Here is a 21,246-nt window from a genome sequence, read left to right as displayed (position 1 = left end):
TATATATATATATATATATATATATATATATATATATATATATATATATATATATATATATAATATATATATTATATATATATATATATATATATATATATATATATATATAATATATATATAATATATATATATATATATATATAATATATATATATATATATATATATATATATATCTATGTATATATATATATATATGATATATATATATATGTATATGTATATATATATATATATATATATATCTATGTATATATATATATATGTATATGTATATATATGTATATATATATGTATTATTGGTATTGTTATTATCTAGAATATCAATGGGTTGGGATCCATTGTGGTTTTGTTCTAGTGTACGAGCGTTAGTGTTAGAAGAACATATATTAATGTCCACGTTGGGTGTATGTGTGGGTCAGGTGCTGGCGCTAGCGTAGTTATGGTTGCTTAGGTTTTGGTAATAGAGCGAGAGTTTTATGTTTGTTAGAAGCTGCTATAATAGATTCAAAGTTAGGAATGGTAGAATACGATAATTTTAAAGTGGATCTGTTGATTATAGAGTGGTATTTGTGTTGTCGTGGGAAGTTAGAATCTAGTATTCTGATTTGGGCAGTTTCTACAGTTGGATGCCCTTCCTAACGTCAACCACTCCAAGAGTGTAGTGGGTGCTTTTACGTGCCACCGGCATGAGGGCTAGTCAGGTGGGTACTGGCAACGGCCACGCTCGAAATGGTGTATTTTACGTGCCACCTGCACAGGGCCAGTCCAGGGGCACTGGCAACGATCTCGTTCAGATGTCTTATTGGCAAAGGCCACGCTCGAAATGGTGTATTACATGTCACCTGCACAGGAGCCAGTCCATCGGCACTGGCAATGATCTCGCTCGAATGTCTTTTCACGTGCCACTGGCACAGGTGCCAGGAAGGCAGCGTTGGTAACGATCCACGGCTACGCTCGAAATGGTGTATTTTACGTGTCACCTGCACAGGAGCCAGTCCATCGGCACTGGCAACATGATATAAAAACATACATATATATTCACTTTTACACTTTTTCAGTCATTTGACTGCCCCATGCTGGAGCATCACCTTTAGTTGAAGAAATCGACCCCAGGACTCATTCTTTGTAAGCCTAGTACTTATTTAATTATTCACTTTTGCCAAACCACTAAGTTCAGGAACATAAACACACCAGCATCAGTTGTCAAGCGACGGTGGGGGGAACAAACACAGGCACAAAGATACACACACATAGATATATATATATATACATATATATACACACACAACAGGCTTCTTTCAGTTTCTGTCTACCAAATCCGCTCACAAGGCTTTGGTCAGTCTGAGGCTATAGTAGAAGACACTTTGCCCACTAAGGGCTGACTCGCAAATTTGCAAGCCTCCTCAGGGGTGTCAAATAGCAACCACACTGTTGCATATTTGACAACCACTGGAAATGAATTTAATAGTTGGCAAATATTCTGCCAACTCTTTTTCAATTTGAGTCTTTTGAAAGAAGACGATGATGTCGAATGACTTTGAGTAAGTCCTTAACACCACCGTCCTCTCTTCAAAGTCTTTCATCCACTGTTTGGGTGGGACAATCTCCCACTCCAACACAGTGTTATTTGTCTTTTTTGCCATGTTTTTCTTTGGAAAAAAGATCACAGAGTTAAAAAGAAAAAAATGCAGGAAGGAAGGAAGACAAGACACAGTTCCAAAACACAGCAAGCTATTCTGGCCGTCCTGGTACTCCTGGCCAACTCGGTAATCCTCATGGTAAGGGCACAAAACAGTCACACAAAAGTGGTAAAAAAATAAGCACAATTATAATAGGAGGGATATGCCCCCAAAACACACTTCTCACTGCTAAGTGAGACTTTAAACACAACTACAGGCAGACAAATGCATGGAACTCAGTGGAGATTTCTTGTTTGACAAAAATAAATAAACACAACCAACAAACCCCCACTGAATCCCAAAAAACAAATGTCTTACTTGATAGTTGTGCTTCACTTTTTCAATAATTCACGATGTTGGTATACAGCGACGTGACTCCTAGCAGTACAAAGAAAACACTGACCAATGCATGCGCAGGGAAGCAAGCTTCTTACCACAGAGCTTCGCCCGCACCAATATATGTATATATGTGTGCGTGTGTATGTGTGTGCATGTATATATATATATATATACATACATACATATACAGCACTCTGTCGGTTATGACAATGAGGGTTCCAGCTGACCCAATCAACAGAACAGCCTGCTCGTGAAATTAACGTTCAAGTGGCTGAGCATTCCACAGACACATGCACCCCTTAACATAGTTCTCGGGGAGATTCAGCGTGACACAGAGTGTGACAAGGCTGGCCCTTTGAAATACAGGTACCACAGAAACAGGAAGAAAGAGTGAGAGAAAGTTATGGTGAAAGAGTACAGCAGGGTTCGCCACCACTCCCTGCTAGAGCTTCGTGGAGCTTTAAGTGTTTTTGCTCAATAAACACTCACAACACCCAGTCTGGGAATCGAAAGTATGATCCTGTGACCGCTAGTCCACTGCCCTAAACACTGGGCCATTGCGCCTCCACAAATATATGTGTGTGTGTCTGTGTGTGCATCGTGGCTTATTTTTTCGACCAAAGGTGGTGTTCCAGCATGGCCACAGTCACATGACTGAAACAAGTAAAATAAAAAAAACTATGCCATTTTAATCCCGAGCAAGGCCATATATATATATATATATATATATATACATATATATATACATATATATATACATATATATATAGAGAGAGAGAGAGAGAGAGAAATTTGTTTTAAATCTCTGAGCAAGAGATATACAGTAACAGTACCGAATAGTAATGTTTATTTTCCAACAGAATGTGGCAGTCCTATAAAGGACAAAATTACTGTTGTTTTAGTCCCAGGAAAACATCTTTTCCAGCTGCTGGCTATTGACACAGTTTGTGTTCATGTAGCATTTGCATTTGCAAGGGAGGTCATTGCTCCCATCTTTAGCTTTACATAATATTCACAGACCTAGGTTTCCGGGTAGTTACCTGTCCTCAATGTGAGACAATCACCAGCTAGTGATGAAAGCTCTCTCCACTTGCAAATACTATATATTCTTTAAGCAACACACAGTCGCTGATCTCATATAGAGAAAAACAACTTGTCTTAAATCTCTGAGCAAGAGATATACAGCAACAGTACCAAATAGTAAAGTTTATTTGCCAATAGAATGTGGCAGTCCTATAAAGGATGATGTTACTATTGCTTTAGTCCCAGAAAAACATCTTTTCCAGCTGGCTATCAACACACAGTTTGTGTCCATATGGCATTTGCAAGGGAGGTCATCGCTCCCATCTCTAGCGTTACATGATACTCACAGACCTAGGTTTCTGGGTGGTTACCCATCCTCAGTGTGAGACAACCACCAGCTAGTGATGAAAGCTCTCTCTCCATGCAGTAGGATGGCTGAAACCATGTGGTTGCAAAGAGGAGAACATCATAACCACACATTAGTGTCTGCAACTATGTCATATCTAGAGAAAATGTAGAAACACTGATTATGAATATTAACAATTTTCATCATCTTCCTTCTAAGGGATGTTTAAAACATAAAAGCAAGCAAAATTTTAATTATCTTCCTTGCTTACTGTTTCTTAGTTTCCCTCAACCATGTGTATGAGCGTATACCTGCATTGTATTTAGAAACAACAAAACAAACACCCACGGAACCATATATATATATATACTGCTATTCACTACTTCACAAGGAAGAAATGTACGACATTCTGAGAAATAGCAGACATATTTTCCTCAAACCACAAAACCCATTGTCTATAAAAAAAAAAGGATATAGAAAGATAAACAGATGAAATGGCATAGCAGGGTCAATTTTCTCTCTCTTCCTCTCTCTCTCTCTCTTTGGATGAGTGGACTAGAGAAAGAGGTGTGTCTGAGTGTGTATGTTTATCCCCTCCCATCACAGCTATATGAATGGAGTTGGTTTGTTTTCATCCTTTAACTTAACAATTCAGTAAAAAGAGACTGACTAAGTACTTGGCTTTAAAAAAAAGTACTGGGGCCCCGATATATTTAATTAAACTCTTCAGGGCAGTGCCCTTGAATGGCTGGAGTCCAATGGCTGAAACAAGTAAAAGAAAGATGCATCTTGGAAGAGTGCAACAGAGGATGAGGAAACAAATGGTGTGACATTAAACTCTCTTCTCTCAATCTCCCTTTAATCTTTCTTTCTCTCTCTCTCTCTCTCTCTGACATGGTTGAATGGACAGAGATAACAAATAAGAGACACACGTTAAGAGCAAGACAAAGAGAGAGGAGGAGGAGAATGATGGCAATGAAAGGAGTGATACATCTGTACAAAACTAATTTTCTTCCTCCTTCAGTCTCTCTTTAACCTATCTCTCTCTCTCTCTCTCTGAAATAATAAGAGAGAGAGAGAGAGAGCATGAGACACGTCAAGAAGCAGAGAGAGAGAGAAAGAGAGGAGAATGGTAGTGATGGCAACTTGATAACTTGATCAAAACAGAGGTCAAACTCTTCTTTTTTTTTTTTGTATTGAGCAAAGACAGATCCTCCCACTCCCACCCTATCACTGAAATCATAAACTAACTGAAAATATCCCAGATTTATATTCACAACAAAAATAAATAACATCCAAATTAATGTTTATTTTGGATTCTGAAGACCAGTCATCCATCCATCTATAATGCATCTATTGATACATATGTAGGTTACAGGATATTCTTCTATTTGTTTCAGTCATTTGACTGCGGCCATGCTAGAGCACTGCCTTTAGTTGAACAAATTGACTCCAGGACATTCTTTGTAAGCCTAGTACTTATTCTATCAGTCACTTTGCCGAGCCGCTAAGTTACGGGGATGTGAACACACCAACAATGGTTGTCAAGTGATGGTGGGGGGACAAACACAGACACACACACAGATATATATATATACATATATATATATATATATATACATCATCATCATTTAACGTCCATTTTCTATGCTGGCATGTGTTGGACAGTTTGACTGAGGTCTGGAGAGCCAGCAGCTGCACCAGGCTCCAATCTGATCTGGCAATGTTTCTACAGCTGGATGCCCTTCCTAATGCCAACCACTCTGAGAATGTAGTGGATGCTTTTTGCATGCCACCGGCACAGGAGCCAGTCAGGCAGGCCTGGCATTGATCGCGTTTAGATAGTGCTTTTTATGTGCCACCGGCACAGGGGCCAGTCACTGGGTACTGGCATCGGCCAGCCAGGGGACACTGTCATCATCATCATCATCATCATCATCATCATCATCGTTTAACGTCCGCTTTCCATGCTAGCATGGGTTGGACGATTTGACTGAGGATTGGTGAAACCAGATGGCTACACCAGGCTCCAATCTGATTTGGCAGAGTTTCTACAGTTGGATGCCCTTCCTAACACCAACCACTCAGAGAGTGTAGTGGGTGCTTTTACGTGTCACCCACACGAAGGCCAGTCAGTGTATGTGTTTGTCCCCCCAACATTGCTTGACAACTGATGCTGGTGTGTTTATGTCCCCGTAACTTAGCGGTTCGGCAAAAAGAGACCGATAGAATAAGTACTAGGCTTACAAAGAATAAGTCCTGGGGTCGATTTGCTTGACTAAAAGGTGGTGCCCCAGCATGGCCGCAGTCAAATGACTGAAACAAGTAAAAGAGTAAAAGAGAACGCTCAGGCTGAGCCTATCTCTTAAATTTTGAGAAATGATCTCTGACAGTGAAGAGGTTCCAACTTAAAACTGTTTATAAATATCAATTGTAGGTAAAACTGGGATCAGGAATCATTTTAAGATATTTGTCAAGTCCGAAGTTTTTTGTGTGAAGAGGCATGGTCTCACAATTACAGATTTCTTTTGGCATTATGCTAATCATTTTCAGACCTCTGATTTGAAATGAATTTTCTCTCAGGGGCTAGGCTTTATTCTTTGAGCAACTGGTGTTCAATGGAAGAATTTTGCACAATTTTCTTTCTCACTCATCATTGTTCTACAATTATACTTTTTGTCATGTTTGGTTCTAGGTGTTGCAAGATTCTCCAAAAATATAGAATGCCACATATCTTTCTTCTTTGTGTTACTGAGTACATCTTTCAATCATTTCCATTAATCTTTGCCTTCCAGAAAATGGATTATAGATGTCACTAATCTCTGCACAGTTTGAAAATTACTATATATTTTTTTTTAATGTTAGAATTATTAACACTGAGTTGTATTCTATAAGGGATAGAATTATACTTTGGTAAAACATCATTCTTGTGATTCTTCTTGATTAAAGGATTTTAACTACCATGATGATGGTAGTGATGACGATAATTGTGGAGAAGTTGTATGACACCCATAACTGTGTGCAACTGTACATACACACAGAAATACGTATTGTTATGATCGGCCATTATTATGATTGACCGTTGACTGAACACTATTCAATTTTTTTTCTCCGTGTTTTTCTCCTTGTCTCCGTATTCTTTCTGTTGAAGAGCGTAGCTCGAAACGTCAAAGACTTTCCGTATTCCCGAGCGTCATACTAATATATACTTTTGTTATTTACACCACCTGTCCGCGTCTGTTGTTATTATTTGTATATTCTCTCCTATAGATAGATATATATATATATATATATATATATATATATAAGCAATGTTAATTCTCTAAATGAAGTATTAACAGTAACTGCACGATAAAGTGAAGTGTATTGCCACTTAAGTGTGGCTGACCCCTAGGAGTCGATGTTACTGTTGCTTTAGCCCCAGGAGGACATCTCCTCCAGCTGGCTTATCGACACACTACTGTGTCCTGTTTGTTTTGCCAAGGGAAGTTATCCCTCTCATCGTGATCGTAGCACGAACGGACCCGGGTTTCAGGGTCATTTCCCTTCGTCAGCGTCCGATAGCTACCGACCTTCGATGAGAGATATAAATTCTTGGCAACCTTATGTATATTTTTCCAGTGAAATTCTTCACTGATATCGAAAAAGTGAAAACAAGCAATGTTAATTCTCTAAATGAAGTATTAACAGTATATATATTATACTGTGAAACTTAATTTAATTTTAATTTTTAATAAATTGAATTTAATTAAGTTTTTACCTGTAAATTTGGATTTTTATCCCTAATATTATTATTATCATTATTATATAATATATATAGGTTCAAAAAAACACAAAAAAACAATAACAAAAAAACAACAAAGTGAGGACGTGATACAGATAGTGTTATTGGACGCTCATGAAAGGAAGGAGAGAGAGTATGACGTTTCGGGCGGAGCCCTTCGTCGGAAAGACAGAAAGTTCGGAGAATGGAAAAACGGAGGAAGAGGAAAATGGCACCGATGCCCACGAGGTTACATTGTGAAAGGACCGAAAGAGGAGGTGGTGGGAGAAAAGTTCTTTCTAAGACAGGAGAGTGAAAAAAGGAGGTGAATATCTGTGCGTGCGCGAGTCTGCGAGTGTGTGTGTGATAACAGAACGTGTGTGTGCGTATGTATGTGTGTGTGTGTGTGTGTGTGTGTGTGCATGGTTTGGTGGTTTATCTGTTAGTGTGTATGTGTGTTTGTGTGTGTGACGTAGTGGAAGGAATTAGCAGCAGGAATAGTTAGTGGGTGCTTATGGACAATGGTTAGTGGAGGGACAGCAGGCAGTTTTTGAGTATGTGTGTGTGTTTGTGTGGGGTTGTAGGTGTTGGGTACATGTGCGTGTGTGTGTGTATTTTGTACGTGCGCGTGTGTATGCGTATGTTTTTGTGCATGCGTGTGTGTGTATGTGTGTGGATGTGCGTGTGGGGGGGATTGTGATGTGTGTGGGGTTGTGAGTGTTAGGTACGGGTGCGTGTGTGTGTATGCGCGTGTGTTTATGTGTGTTCGTGTGCGTGTGTATGCGCGTGTGTGTATATTTTTTGTGCGTGCGTGTCTGTGTATATTGTATATGTTTTCGTGCGTGCGTGTGTGTTGTGTATGTGAGTGAGTATTGTGTATGTGAGAGGTGTGTGTGCGTGTGTGCTATATATATATATATAAGCATATACACGGATGTGTGTGTAATAGATATACTCTCTACAGTCTATACAACTGCATCGTAAAAATTTGCATAAACTTAATCTTCACATGTGCAAGTGACAATGCAGATAAACAAAAAAGTGAGAGTACACATTCAGCTGTCAATGAATTAAATGCAACATGTGAAAATGCGCGCGCGAGTATATATGTGTGTATGTAGATAGATAGATAGATAGATAAGAGAGGGTTAAAAACAAAACAAGACACATTAAAGAATAAATATTTCCATCACAGTAAATTCCTACGACAGTGGAGAGAGCCGACGTGTGTTCGCTCCACATTACAGATATGACTGGTTGCGGAATCTGGATAAAGTAACGAAAGACCCCTATTATAATATACCTAAGAGACATGCACTGTTTTTTGTTGATAGGTCTGCTTTTATTTTAAGACTGACTTGAGGCTAAATAACAACTAGGCCAATAGAACTGAATAAAGAAGAAAACTTGAGTAAATCTGTCTTCAGTGGGTGTTTCCCAAGAATGAACTTGTAACTCAATATCAAGTACCCATATTAAGAAAGCTGACAAAAATTTTTTTGGTGTCATCTGCGAAGTTAACTAAATCACCATCTATCCTCATTTCGCATGATGTCTTCAATATTGTTTACTTTTTTGTAGTTGTATTTGTTTTATTAAAGCTGTCACGTAAAAACTGAACTTGGAATTCGCCTGTGACACATTACTGGCCATAACTTTTGTCGCTTGTCAGTATTTTATTCATTATTTACTAGTTACCCCCACCACTACACGCCCGGTTTATGTTTTGAGTTTACTTTTCATACGTTAATCTGAATTATATATGAAGATAGAAGGATATCTATAAGGAATAATTATCAAACACATGTAGAGATTTGTTTAAATGAATAAAACTTTAAAAAAAAACTTCCAGTAGATAGATTAAATATATCACAGTTTTGTATGAAGATGTGTTCGGACTGGCAAGTCTGTATACAAACTTTGTTATAGAGCATCGGCTATTAGACACCTTATATAAATACACATACATGTACTTGAATTAATGTTAACTCACACAGCCACTATCGATAAGCAAGTTAACTGGGGTTTTTTTTTAATTGTACGGCTTTGTTTTGCTGCATAAACAATTGAAATTGAGACATCTTCACTTACCATTGTGGTAGCGGTTGTTGATAAAAGTTCCTCCTTGAAAACATCAAATGTCACGTGACCAAACACGGATACGGAAATGTGATTTAATTTACACGGTGAACGATAGAAAGAAACGAAATATCTAATATGAGAAGTATGGAAGTACAAAACGGTCAGAATCAGTACAAGAATGTCAATGCAAATGAATTTATGTGTATTGAAACCGAAATAATTACATCATGAGATGAGTCATAATAGTTGTCTTGTACTTACATATATACACTATGAAAAGTTTTTATTTTCAACTGACACAATAATTACATATATAACACGTACGTATATGATACATAAATAATACAAAATCACATTAAAACACAAATCTAAAACCAAAAGAAACACAAATATGAGCAAAGAAAAAAAAAGAAACAAAGGAAGAAGGAAAAGAAAGAAAAGGAAACATCAATTCAACATCAAGTGCCTCAACTGGTCGCACACCACAAGTTTCGACAGAACCTACTGAAGCAAGCCAGTACGCTCGCAACATTACCACGAGGAATGGCGAGGCCCGGGCCTTGGAACAGCCAAGCACCTTCACGTGTATCGTCTGGCAGCCGTCAATGATGACAAGAACTTCGCTGTCAGCAGCCCAGTCTCTCCAAAACGTCTAGAACAGGCTGGAAGAAATGGTTCATTGACAAGTCACTATACTTAAGGATTTTGTTCCTTTCGGCTACGGAAGCAGTGATCTTCCCATTTATCGCAGCATCCACGATGTGGAAGGGAGCAAAGGAGTCACAGACTGTGGATTCCCAGATGAGGGGCTCTTACCCAAGGACAAAGAGTAAGACCATCTAGTCTCTTCCCATCACTTCTGGATAACCCTGCCAGCTCCAGACCTTAATAATTAAGTTTAGCTCGGTGTGAGGAGCGAAACAACCAGCATTTAAGCGGTAAGACAAACCATGAAAGCCTGTGGAGTCGAGGGTCTACCACAGGGACATCTCAGAGCCCCACAGACGTCGGCTCCTACTCCGAGTGCAATGGAGATGTGGAGTTCATCCCGATTGAGCAGACCTCCAATGTTGGTCACAGGCAGGGCATCAATCCAGTCCCACGAAAATTTCGCACTTACAGAAAGTAGACGATATCTTGAAAATTGATCAGATTGATCAAAGAGATAGTTGAAAATAGCACCTGAGTGCACATTGTCCTATATTCTCTGCTTCCGTCTATCCGCAGGTGTATTAGAAACTGACAAACCCAGCTATCTCCAGTATAGCAGAGCTTCATCCATCTCCCTGTCAGAACTAGTCCATGTTGGAAAAGAGAGGCTGTTGCCGACCAAAGGGGAACAAGCGTGACACTATTATTATGTATGTACGAACCAGGATACAATTACACCCCATATTCAGGCCAAACAGAAAAAAAAAATTCGGAAAATAAAAAGTTAGACACAGAAAATGTTAACAAAATAACAATAGTGACAATTTAATTGCCAATTAATAGTCAATCAAGATTTTTGAGAGGTACGATCTTCTTAAATTTGTCCTCTGCTGTCAAGTGCTCACAGCTCTACCAATCGGGCAGAACAATCGGTGGAAATTCACATTGGCATTTCATAGAGGGCTAGTGGCGGGCAAAAAGATGACGTTCTCAGGATAACTGAACGTCAATGAAAACCAACTGGTTAATTTGTCCCAGAGGATTTTAGGGCCGGTACCCATGGATAATTTTTAGAAATCTCTGGCCTGGTGGTACTACCTGGGAACATCACTAGTTCAAGATAATCTTCACCGGCACAGAATTTCAGTAAGCCGAGTCTGTCCGAGATGCTTGCAGAGCGACAAAACTCTTCTGCATACACTTGTCCAGTGACCAAGGAATGCTGACTTGTGGAGTTATGTCGAACACCTGTTGTCACGTGTGTATGTGTGGGGGGATCTGGTTATCAACTAAGTCTACTGTGAATATTATCCCGTTACCTTCCTTTGGTCGGGAAGGACAGACAGATTTTATCTACCTGATGGCTTCGGCGAAAGAGGTTGCTTGGTGGACCAAATTGAAAGGGCTGAATGCACTATTTCCCCTTTTACCAAGCCCTTATCAGCATTTTCAAGTTTATTTTGAAAAGGAAAGTGAAGGTGAAGGAGGAAATGCTGCCTCCAAGTAAAATTTGTTGAAAGGTGAATGAAAGTGGAGAGCATGGTCCGAATGAATGTCTGGGTGTAAGCATGCACGTGTAGACTGGAGGAGGACAACTGGGAGCGAGTACTTTCCTTGGTAGTCAGGGTGACCTTGATTTTATAAGGTTTGCCGTCAGAAGTCTCGCCCCTTTTTGAAGAACTATCCATTGTTTGATTTTTTTTTGTCTTTGCTTCTGTTATTTTACTATTTAAACGATTTTATATAATCCAACATTGTATTGTCCTATACCGTCCCTCTCCCAATGGTGGTTAATAAGGAAAAGATTATTATTAATATTAGTTCAGATTATACCTCAATCACTTTGTCTTTCCTCTTCTTCGCGATCACTAAGGTAGTACCAGTTAAACACTTGGATCAATGTAATCGGCTAATCACCTTCCCTTAAAATTGCTGGCCTTATACTCTCCACTCCACCCCCAAAATATAATACTATTCTGCTTGTTCCTGCGTTCCGGCCTGTTTAGAAAGGAGACAAAGAAAGAAGCGAAACGGGATTAACTGAATCAGTGAAAAAATAGAAAAGAAAACACTAAAGAGAGAGAGAGGGGGGGGGATATATGTTATTGGAGAGAGTGAGAGAAGGGAAAAGGTCTATATTATTCTACATCAGTGTGTTAAAACCGCAGGCACAATCGAAATGTTAAACATAATGAAACAATGTCTAGCGTGGATAATGTTGACATCATTTTATTAATTGAACTGATTCATTGATCCAATAACTATGACATACCTCTGTGCCGTAAATAACAACAACACACGTTCTGTGCACATAACTTCACTTCAAAGTTTTATTCAGACACGTGACAAACGAACGCGGGCAATGAGTATACAATGTTCAATAAAGATTACTGGGAAGAAAAAAGGTTTTTTGAACAACTTGCCATGTTCCATGATAACTTTGAATAAATAGAAGTAAATCAAGCTACGAGATTTTATTTCCTCGGGCACTCGACGTAGAATACCATGACGAGCTACTGATAGGAAATCAGATGTCGAATTCATGTGCCTGGCTCTCTCGTGGCCGCAGTGGACCTTGTCGCGTCTCGAAGAAGCAGTTTGAGAAGAGAGACTGATCTGAGCGGGAATGCACGCTTAAATAGGCTCCTTAGCGAAGGCATTGTTTTCAGTCGTGTTTGTTTGTTCGTGAACAAGGTATCTCAAGAATCGCTGGTTAGATTTTGGAATCGATCTGGTACCGGACAAGGATTCTGGATCATTTGTTATATCTACTTTACTTTACTTGATTACAATCTTACGCTCACTTTCAAGTCTTACAAGTCTTTCTCAATTATCTCCCTTTAGGCTGTTTCCAAAGTTTTATTTTCGTTTCTCTATTATTAATTTTACTCGCGTCTCTGTCTTAGTAGAAACTGGTAGATAAAGAAATCAAACTACATAAACAAACGGCAACAAAACCGTTCAGAAATTAAATAACACTAACATATTTTTATAATATATATATTATATATTGTACATACATATTAACACTTTACAATATACTTGCATATATACATACATCTATTCATCGATCTAAAACAACAAGAATACTAAAGGAAGGCTGGAGTTTAAGAGAAGAGAAATCCAAAAGGTCTCATGCTATTCATTTAAAAATTCCTGAGTAGAACTTATTGCCTCCGCCTTTGAAATTATTTTGAATTGTGAATTTGTTAACTTTGGCTTGTATTAGATAAGGATAAACTATCTATTACTGTTACTAAATTTTCTATATTCCCCTTCATTATCTATGACCACCTTTGGGATCGATCAGTTACTGAACAATTGATCCGCCCGGAGTAGCGGTGATGTTCGACGAGCTGCCACCAGTGATCGAACTCAGGGATTTGGAACCGTTTATGAGGTATTAAAAAAAAAATTTTTAAAAATCTAAGAAAAAAAAGAACGAAAAAAAGTAAGTGTTTTTTTGTTATAAATATAATTTTAAAAAAAGAGAGAAAAGACAGATAATTAAGAATTACACAGAAAAAGTGAACGATGGTAAATTGTTTATATAAACGATTCAAATGGTACTACATGGTTATGGGGCCCATGCAGCCATTTCATTTCTTCATTATATAACATCTCATTGTCATTCGGTTTATGTTTTGTGTCCCCATTGTGGTGTTGTGTCTGTCCTTGTAGTGTCCCCATCTGTGTTGTGGCCACAGTGCCAAATAAAGAAAAACAGTTACTGAACAAGAATTCTGGATTACTTTTCGTTTTTTTTACTTAACTTTTGAGAGCGGTCGGGTTCATTTTTAGTATTCTCATTTTCATTCGTGTTTTTTTGTTTGTCCGTGAACAAGATATCTCAAGAACAGCTGGATGGATTCGGATGACACTTTCAGGGATGCTTGGCCTCGTGGCTGACACGAACTGATTAGATTTTGGGATCGATTCGGTACCGGATAAAGATTCTGGATTATTTTACCTGTTTTTTTTGTGTGTTTTTTTACTTAATTTTTGAGAGCGGTCGGGTTCATTTTTAGTATTCTCGTTTGTGAGAGCAGTCGAGTTTATTTCAGGTATTCTCATTTTAAAAATCATCTCCGGCTAATCATTGATAGGACGTTAGTTTTTTTTTTTAATTTTATTATTATTATTATTATTATTATTAAGGCGACGAGCTGGCAGAATTGTTAGAACGCCGGGCAAAATGCTTAGCGGCATTTCGTCCGTCCTTATGTTCTGAGTTCAAATTCTGCCAAGGTCGACTTTGCCTTTTATCCTTTCGGGGTCGATAAATTAAGTACTAGTGAAACAGTGGGATCGATGTAATCGACTAGTCCCCTCCCCACAACTTTCAGGCCTTGTACTTTAGGACAAAGGATTATTATTATTATTATTATATTTTTAAAGGGATTGACGTAACTCTTCACAAAAGTAAACAGTCAAGACGAAGAGCGATATTAATAAAATATCTTACAATCGAATCGCGCTCTTCGTCTTGACTATTATTATTATTATTATTATTATTAATAATAATAATGCGGTGAGCTGACAGAATCCTTAGCACGCCGGGCGAAATGCTTAGCGGTATTCCGTCTGCCGTGAGTTTACTGGTCGGACGTGTTATTACTCGCTGCGATTTTTTTAGTATAACGCCACTCTTTTTTGGTGGGCGTTGCTGAGATGAAGAAAATGAAGACGTATGCAGCAGCGACGAGGAGTCGAGCCTCCATCGTCCCAGGTCTGCTGAAGCAATATGAAATACATTGGAATGAAGACATGGCTGAGAAAATTGAAAAATATAAAGAAATGATAAAGAAGGAGGGGCCAAACGTAAAGTTGACCCCCATCAGAGGAGGAAAAGACGAAAATGGAAATTGGAGTCGTGGAATATAAATCCTTTTCAAGGAAAAATAAAAGAATAGAGAGTGCAACGAAGGAGGAGTTGGAGGAGTGTTTGAAGGAATTACAAGAAGATGTGTTGTTTTTTTACAAGAGGCAAGACATACACGTCTGTAGAAATAACATTTGTATCGGAGGAGGCAGCAAAAAAATACGCCAATAAAACACTAGCCAATGGAAATTGGATGCTCTTTCCCAATAAGTTGGGTAGACGTCCAACGTGGATTAGAGTGGGTAGGATCCCACCGAAAATAGAGTTGGAATGGGTAATGGCAGCAGTTTTTCCTGAAAGAGAAGGAGAAGATGTAAGGGTAATTAAATTGCTGGGGGTATGAATTGAATGTGCTTTTTATAGCAAGTCAGAAAGTTTATAGTGACATACCGGAGACACTGGAGCTGCCTAACGAGGACAAACTGGACATAATGTTGGAGGGGAGACCTCCAAAGTGCTACGAATGTGGCAAAAGAGGTCACATTAGAAGAAGGTGCCCAGAAATAATGGAAAACAAAGAAATGGAAACGCAAGAAGGCGTGATAGAAGAGAGGAAACAGTCACAGGAAGAGGAGCAGAAAGCTGATTTTGAGGAAGCTAAATCAAGGAAGAGAGAAAGGAGGAGCTCATCGCCGAAAGTCGAACAAGGGAAAAAATACAAATCACAGGATCAAATGGGATCACTGAGGAAAGAGGATAATAGCAGAACATTACCACAGAACCATACAGTCTCACAATCACAGACAGACAGACAGATACACAGATGCATAAACGCACAGATATACATACACTCGGAAGCGAAGAAGATAACGCAGAGTTGCAGAAACCTAAAAGCACAGAACCTGAAAACACAGACACGCAAACACAACATGCAGACTTAGAGTCACACAAACATGCAGAACTACAGACAGATGAACACACAGATATACAGTCACAAAGAAATATAGAAGAACAGATGCATGGTAGTACAGAATCACAAAAACAAAAAAGAACAGACATACAGACGCAGGAGGTACATAGGAACGGGATATATTTGATGACATATCGATACACACAAAAAATAGAGAAGAGATCCAAAATAAAAGACATTGTCAAAGTGGACCTCTCGGACCGTTGCGATAAGGAGGCGAGATGGATTTTAATAGAAAAAAGTATAAAAAATTAGAAGAGGCTTTCCCGAGAGATATAAACCCACTGGGGCCCGAGGTGAATTTCGAACCCAGCACTCCAGTGGTGAACTACGAGGAAATAAAAGATTATATAAAATGGTGAGTAGTTTTATTTTGGATAAATTATTGAGATAATTTTGAAAAGAACTCTCGAAGACTGTGAAAGGAACTATTAAGAACTGTTGAAATAATTGAAATAACGCGGCCGCCCCGGGGTGGGGCTGGGGTGGCCGTCCCATCATCATTGTTTAATTTCATTGTTCCATTCTATCATGTGTTAATTGTCCCATCTGTGTTTAGCCCCTTGTGGGTAATAAAGAAATTGGTATTTCGTCCGTCTCTACGTTCTGAGTTCAAATTCCACCAAGGACGGCTTTTCCTTTCATCTTTTCAGGGTCGATAAAATAAGTACCAGTTGAGCACTGGGGTCGATGTAACCGACTTACTTCCTCCACCGAATTTGCTGGCCTTCTGCCAAATTCGAAACCATTACCACTATTATTTAGGTGGCAATTTGGCAGAATCGTTAGCACACCGGACGAAATGCTTAGTAGCATTTCTCTCGTCTTGCTCTTAAACTGTGTCTCTTATTTGTTATCTCTGTTGATTCAACTATGTCAAAGTGGGAGAGAAAGAACATTGCCATTTTATAAGATCTTACCATGATAGAGTATTCTATAGGATAGTAGAGAGGGATAGCCTGGGTTGTCCACAGTTTAGAGTGGTCGGCTGCACAGACAACACATTTGTAATGTGTTCGGTTGACCTAGATAAACTTCATAGGTAGAGACCAGGTTACTGGAAGCTGAACGTATCATCTCGGCGCGCAAAGCTTACGGCGATCAGATCAGCGAATAGGTATACGGGCATTGACATGTCTTTCATCTGCAGATTAGATACCTGATACCAGACCTGTATTACCTCTATGAACAGAAAAAGAGAAAATATTCTCCTATGAGGTCATATTAATTTTCTTTCCTTTTACAGCCCCCTTTCCCCACATCATAGTCATAGACAACATGCAATTAAAACCCACAAATGCAAGGCCTCAGAATCTCTTGAGCTATCTTGGCTGTATCACATCTTTAATATAGCAAAAGAAGTGCGCCACAAAAGACTGGTTTTTTATTATAATATAATGAACACTTTTTATATATTATATATGCTGTTTGGTTGAAGCATACACAAGGTGTCTCAGAATTAACTATCTATTTCAGTGTAATCAGACAATTTTTTTAACATAAAAAGTCATTTTTATTTATGTTTACCATGTTTAATATGTGTTAAAAGTATATAAATTTTTAATGAGAATTTACAAAAATACAAAAGACGAAGACGGCTGTGTAAACAACGTGTGTACGTGCGTGCGCATGTTCCTTATGGATTCGAAAATTGAGTTGCTGAATTTGACGCATGAGGTATCAAAAGATCCAGCCATCTTTCGGCTACCAAATAAAGTATCGTTTTTGCACAACTCTTTTTTTACTACAAAAATAACCTCGAAAACGAAATCGGGTCACACAATTTTGAGGTCTTCAGCTAAGGGAGGCATCTCTGCTTGAACAATCTTAAAATACATGGAGTTTTACCAGGGAATGAAACTTCAAAAATGTACCGTCAACTTTATTAGTATTATTTAGTCGATAATCTTTTAATGTGAAATATCTCTGTATTTTGTATAGCCCAGAGTTGCCTTTGATGTAGGAGACCCATCGCATAGTTCTTTTTTATTTCTTCCTGAAATATTGTAAATCTATATCTTCTTTTTAGTGAAAAGGTGGGTTTTAAGAGAAATTTGGCTGCTATTTGTAGTAGCTCAAGTTACCACAGAGACACCTCAGTGTGTGTGTGTTTTGTTGTGGTGAAAAAATACTTTTTCTCGGAAGATTTTGCACAATGATTTTTAAAGAAATCTGAACATCTTTCTTATTATTAACCATTCAACCTCAAATTACAATTGTTAATTGTTGGAAGCCAAGTACACTGAGATGCACATATAATGTTATCGTATAGAGTGGAAGTCCAATACGAAGTTTTGAACTCATCTTGTGGTTAGTAATCCATTATCTTAAATTTGAATCCATTAAGTCTTTAAATATTATTTTACTGGGTTTAGTCTTTCGACTGTCACCATGATGGGTATCACCTTCAAAATTTTAATTGATCATACTGACCTCAGTACGTATTTTAATCTGGTATCTATTTTATAGAACTCTGCTTGATGAACTGCTAACTTTGAGACATAGTGGGACACAATACTCGATTTGACAACAAATGTAAACACACACACATATTAGGTGCAAGAATGACTGTGTGGTTGAGAAGTTTGCTTCCCAACCACATGGTTCCGCGTTCAATCCCTCTGCATGGTACCTTAAGCAAATCTAACTAGTGGCAAAATAAGAACAGCTATAACTATTATTTTATATATATATATATATATATATATATATATATATATATATATATTACGGAGATGCACTTGCATAGCAAGTGACCTGATCTGAGATCGTGTGCTGGAACGAAAACAATTGCAGCGTGGAAGGAGTTTATAAGCCATTTAAAATAACACACAAAATCCGTTAGATTCACTTCAACATTTAAATTTAATTTGTCAAAATATTTTCGTCGCTTTGAGACCGCAACCTGTTCACTGACAAAATTCTGTGCTGCATCTCATGCAGCACAGAATTTTGTCAGTGAACAGGTCGCGGTCTCAAAGCGACGAAAATATTTTGACAAATTAAATTTAAATGTTGAAGTGAATCTAACGGATTTTGTGTGTTATTTTAAATGGCTTATAAACTCCTTCCACGCTGCAATTATATATATATATATATATATATATGTATATACAGAAAGTAAGCAATATGAGACCACATGTACGTAACTTGTTCGCCTTTGGAATGCGGGCGCACGCACGCGCACACACAAACACACATCTTGTACATTGGAGCTAGAAAAAAAAAAAAAAAAAAGCAGGTATCTTTTCTGTTTGGTTGGAAATTTTAAAGTTTATTGAAAATTTTAAAATTTGGTGTATTAACGTAGTTTTCCAAGCTGAATTTCAGGAGATATCTCACTTTTCCAAGAAAAAATATTTGTTAAAAAAGTTATAGAGGTTTAAAGTTTGATAATTTTCACCCAGTCATAAAACAGGATTTGGAAGCCGTCGTCTTGTGCGTGACGCGTTTTAATATGAAACTGTAAATAAATCAACTGCTTTACGCACGACATATAACCCCCTAATAGATTTATAGTTTTTGGAATATTCAGAAAAATTTTGTGAATTTATTTATTGATTTATGGCGAAAATGAATTTCAAGGCATTTATTAGCATATAAGACTTCATCATTACACTGAATACGAAACCAATTCAAACAGAAATTGAAGTGATTGAAAATTAGCAGCCAAACACAAAAGATTCAAAACAAGATTAAAGTGGAAAATTTTCATGGCACGCTCAAGTTAGAACGTGTGGTCGTTTGTATCGGCAAAAGAAGTTTCCCTTTTTCCCATTCAAACAACAAGGTGGTGAATTCTAACTTTTCGGACAGACTGTCTCATTGAGTTTTTGAGAATTCCATGTTTCCAGTATTACGAAATTCTGTACATTTAAAACAAACTAAGGCAGTATATAGAGTAACACCGCGCGAAAAAGTATTGCTAATCGCCACATGTTAGTAACTAAACACCACAGAGCAAAATATAGTTAAACAACACGTAATAGTGTGAATACTCTATGACAGTGTAGCTAAATACAACTTAGAAATGTATAAAGACATAACATGGAAGTGTGTAGTTAAGTACTTAGCTAAATGTCTGTGTCTCGTTAAACACCAGACTATCTCTAGTTAAACACGATACAGCAATGTGTAGTTATACATCATATGACAGTGTATATTTAAATACATGGCAGTTTCTAGCTAAACATGAAATGGCAACGTATAGTCAAACTTCACATGGTAGAATGTGGTTAAACGTGACATGGAAGTGTATAGCTAAACACCAGATGGAAATGTGTACAAACTACATGTTAGTATCCAGCTGAGCACCATATAATTGTGTAGTTAACATTTGTGAGCGTGCAGTTAAACGCTATATGGCAGAGTATAGCTAACCATCAACTCGATGCATGTAGTTGACACAATCGTATTTAGTTACGGCCCTTTATAATCAAATTTCTGATCCCAACTTAGATCAACGTCGGGATCTATTTTAAAACGGGGGCCACATTTTTCATTAATGTTTTACGTAGTGTTTTTGGTACCGAAAGACTTTCAAACTTCGTATACTTATCTATTTTGTGTTATAGAACAGAAAAATATTTTTGTATTCGAATTTATTTCATGTAAAAAATTGTCTTATTTCGATAATTTCAACCAATCACTGACACATATTCAGTTGTTTATATTTACTCCTTTGGCTGATTAAGCGGTGTAAAGCGTATTTAATCTCCATACCTTCGTTTTATTTGCTTTTTTCATTTCAAATTTGCTTTAGCCCTAACCCTAGGGTTAGGGTTAATTGTTTCAGAATCGTTTGTTTATGTAGTCGGCACTTAATGTATATCGGCTGAATGGACGTCAGTGATTGGTTGAAATTACAGAAATACGACAACTTTAACATGGAATAACTTATGGATTTCTTTTTTTTTTAAAGAAGACTAAGAGAAAAAGATGTTTTATATGACACATTCTACCAGTGTTCCAAGTTTCAAAGTGTTTCGTTAATGAAAAATGTGGCCCCCGTTTTAAAAAAGATCCCAACTTCGTGCTTATCTTACAGGGGTCATTAAAATACTGTACCAACCAAGACACTGAGATAATTTTGTATTCCTTTAATGAATCTTAGATGTGAAAAGAATTATGATAAACGAAGAACTAGATCAGGGCTGACGTGGGACTGTATTTATTGATGATGCTTTTTGCCTTCCATAGTAGGACGGCAATCGATCCAAGCTAAACATGTAAGTGTTTGTTGTTTTGTTTTTCATACAAGTTTCCATTTCTGAATGTGTTTATCTAGGGCTTCAGCATTGTTACGTGTGTGGATTAGTTATAAGGGTTTACTTTTTATTAATTTACCATATTTTTATTACAGCATTTGTCAGGTACGATGTCTTTTGCTATGACATTTTGCGGTATCGTTTGTTCTACGTTTCATTTTTATCGTTGTTTTCGTCATCATCACGATTTTAAGATAAAACTACAGCCCCACTGTATCAGCTTTCGTCGGCTATGGATACAGTTTCTAGTTTTCATTTGTTTATTCGGACAAATATACAAGTGCCTACGTGCTAGTTAT

The 21,246-nt window shown here is 37.7% G+C and overlaps 2 protein-coding genes across 14 annotated transcripts in view; one reads left to right on the top strand and one right to left on the bottom strand.

Annotated features, from left to right (window-relative positions):
- The window catches only part of LOC106877342 (copper-transporting ATPase 1), a 166,400-nt gene extending 157,082 nt beyond the window's left edge, over window positions 1–9,318 (bottom strand). For 2 of the 4 annotated variants that reach the window (XM_089352279.1, XM_089352276.1), the window contains exon 1: window positions 9,247–9,277. The gene's annotated coding sequence lies outside the window, so the exon portion shown is untranslated. Of the gene's footprint in view, window positions 1–9,246 lie in introns of all 4 variants that reach the window. The other 2 variants (XM_089352275.1, XM_089352278.1) reach the window with 2 other exon arrangements.
- The window catches only part of LOC106869257 (GDP-Man:Man(3)GlcNAc(2)-PP-Dol alpha-1,2-mannosyltransferase), a 58,265-nt gene that overhangs the window by 22,243 nt on the left and 14,776 nt on the right, over window positions 1–21,246 (top strand). For 5 of the 10 annotated variants that reach the window (XM_014914925.2, XM_014914922.3, XM_089352286.1 and 2 more), the window contains exon 1: window positions 20,876–21,052. The exons of 2 other annotated variants lie outside the window; for them this stretch is intronic. The gene's annotated coding sequence lies outside the window, so the exon portion shown is untranslated. Of the gene's footprint in view, window positions 1–17,527; window positions 17,551–20,773; window positions 21,053–21,246 lie in introns of those variants that run through there. 3 more of the 10 variants (XM_089352288.1, XM_014914921.3, XM_014914924.3) reach the window with 3 other exon arrangements.

This window comes from Octopus bimaculoides, chromosome 5, assembly GCF_046866305.1.
Source record: "Octopus bimaculoides isolate indiv1 chromosome 5, ASM4686630v1, whole genome shotgun sequence".
NCBI lineage: Eukaryota > Metazoa > Mollusca > Cephalopoda > Octopoda > Octopodidae > Octopus > Octopus bimaculoides.
This window is presented reverse-complemented; position numbering and strand designations above follow the sequence as displayed.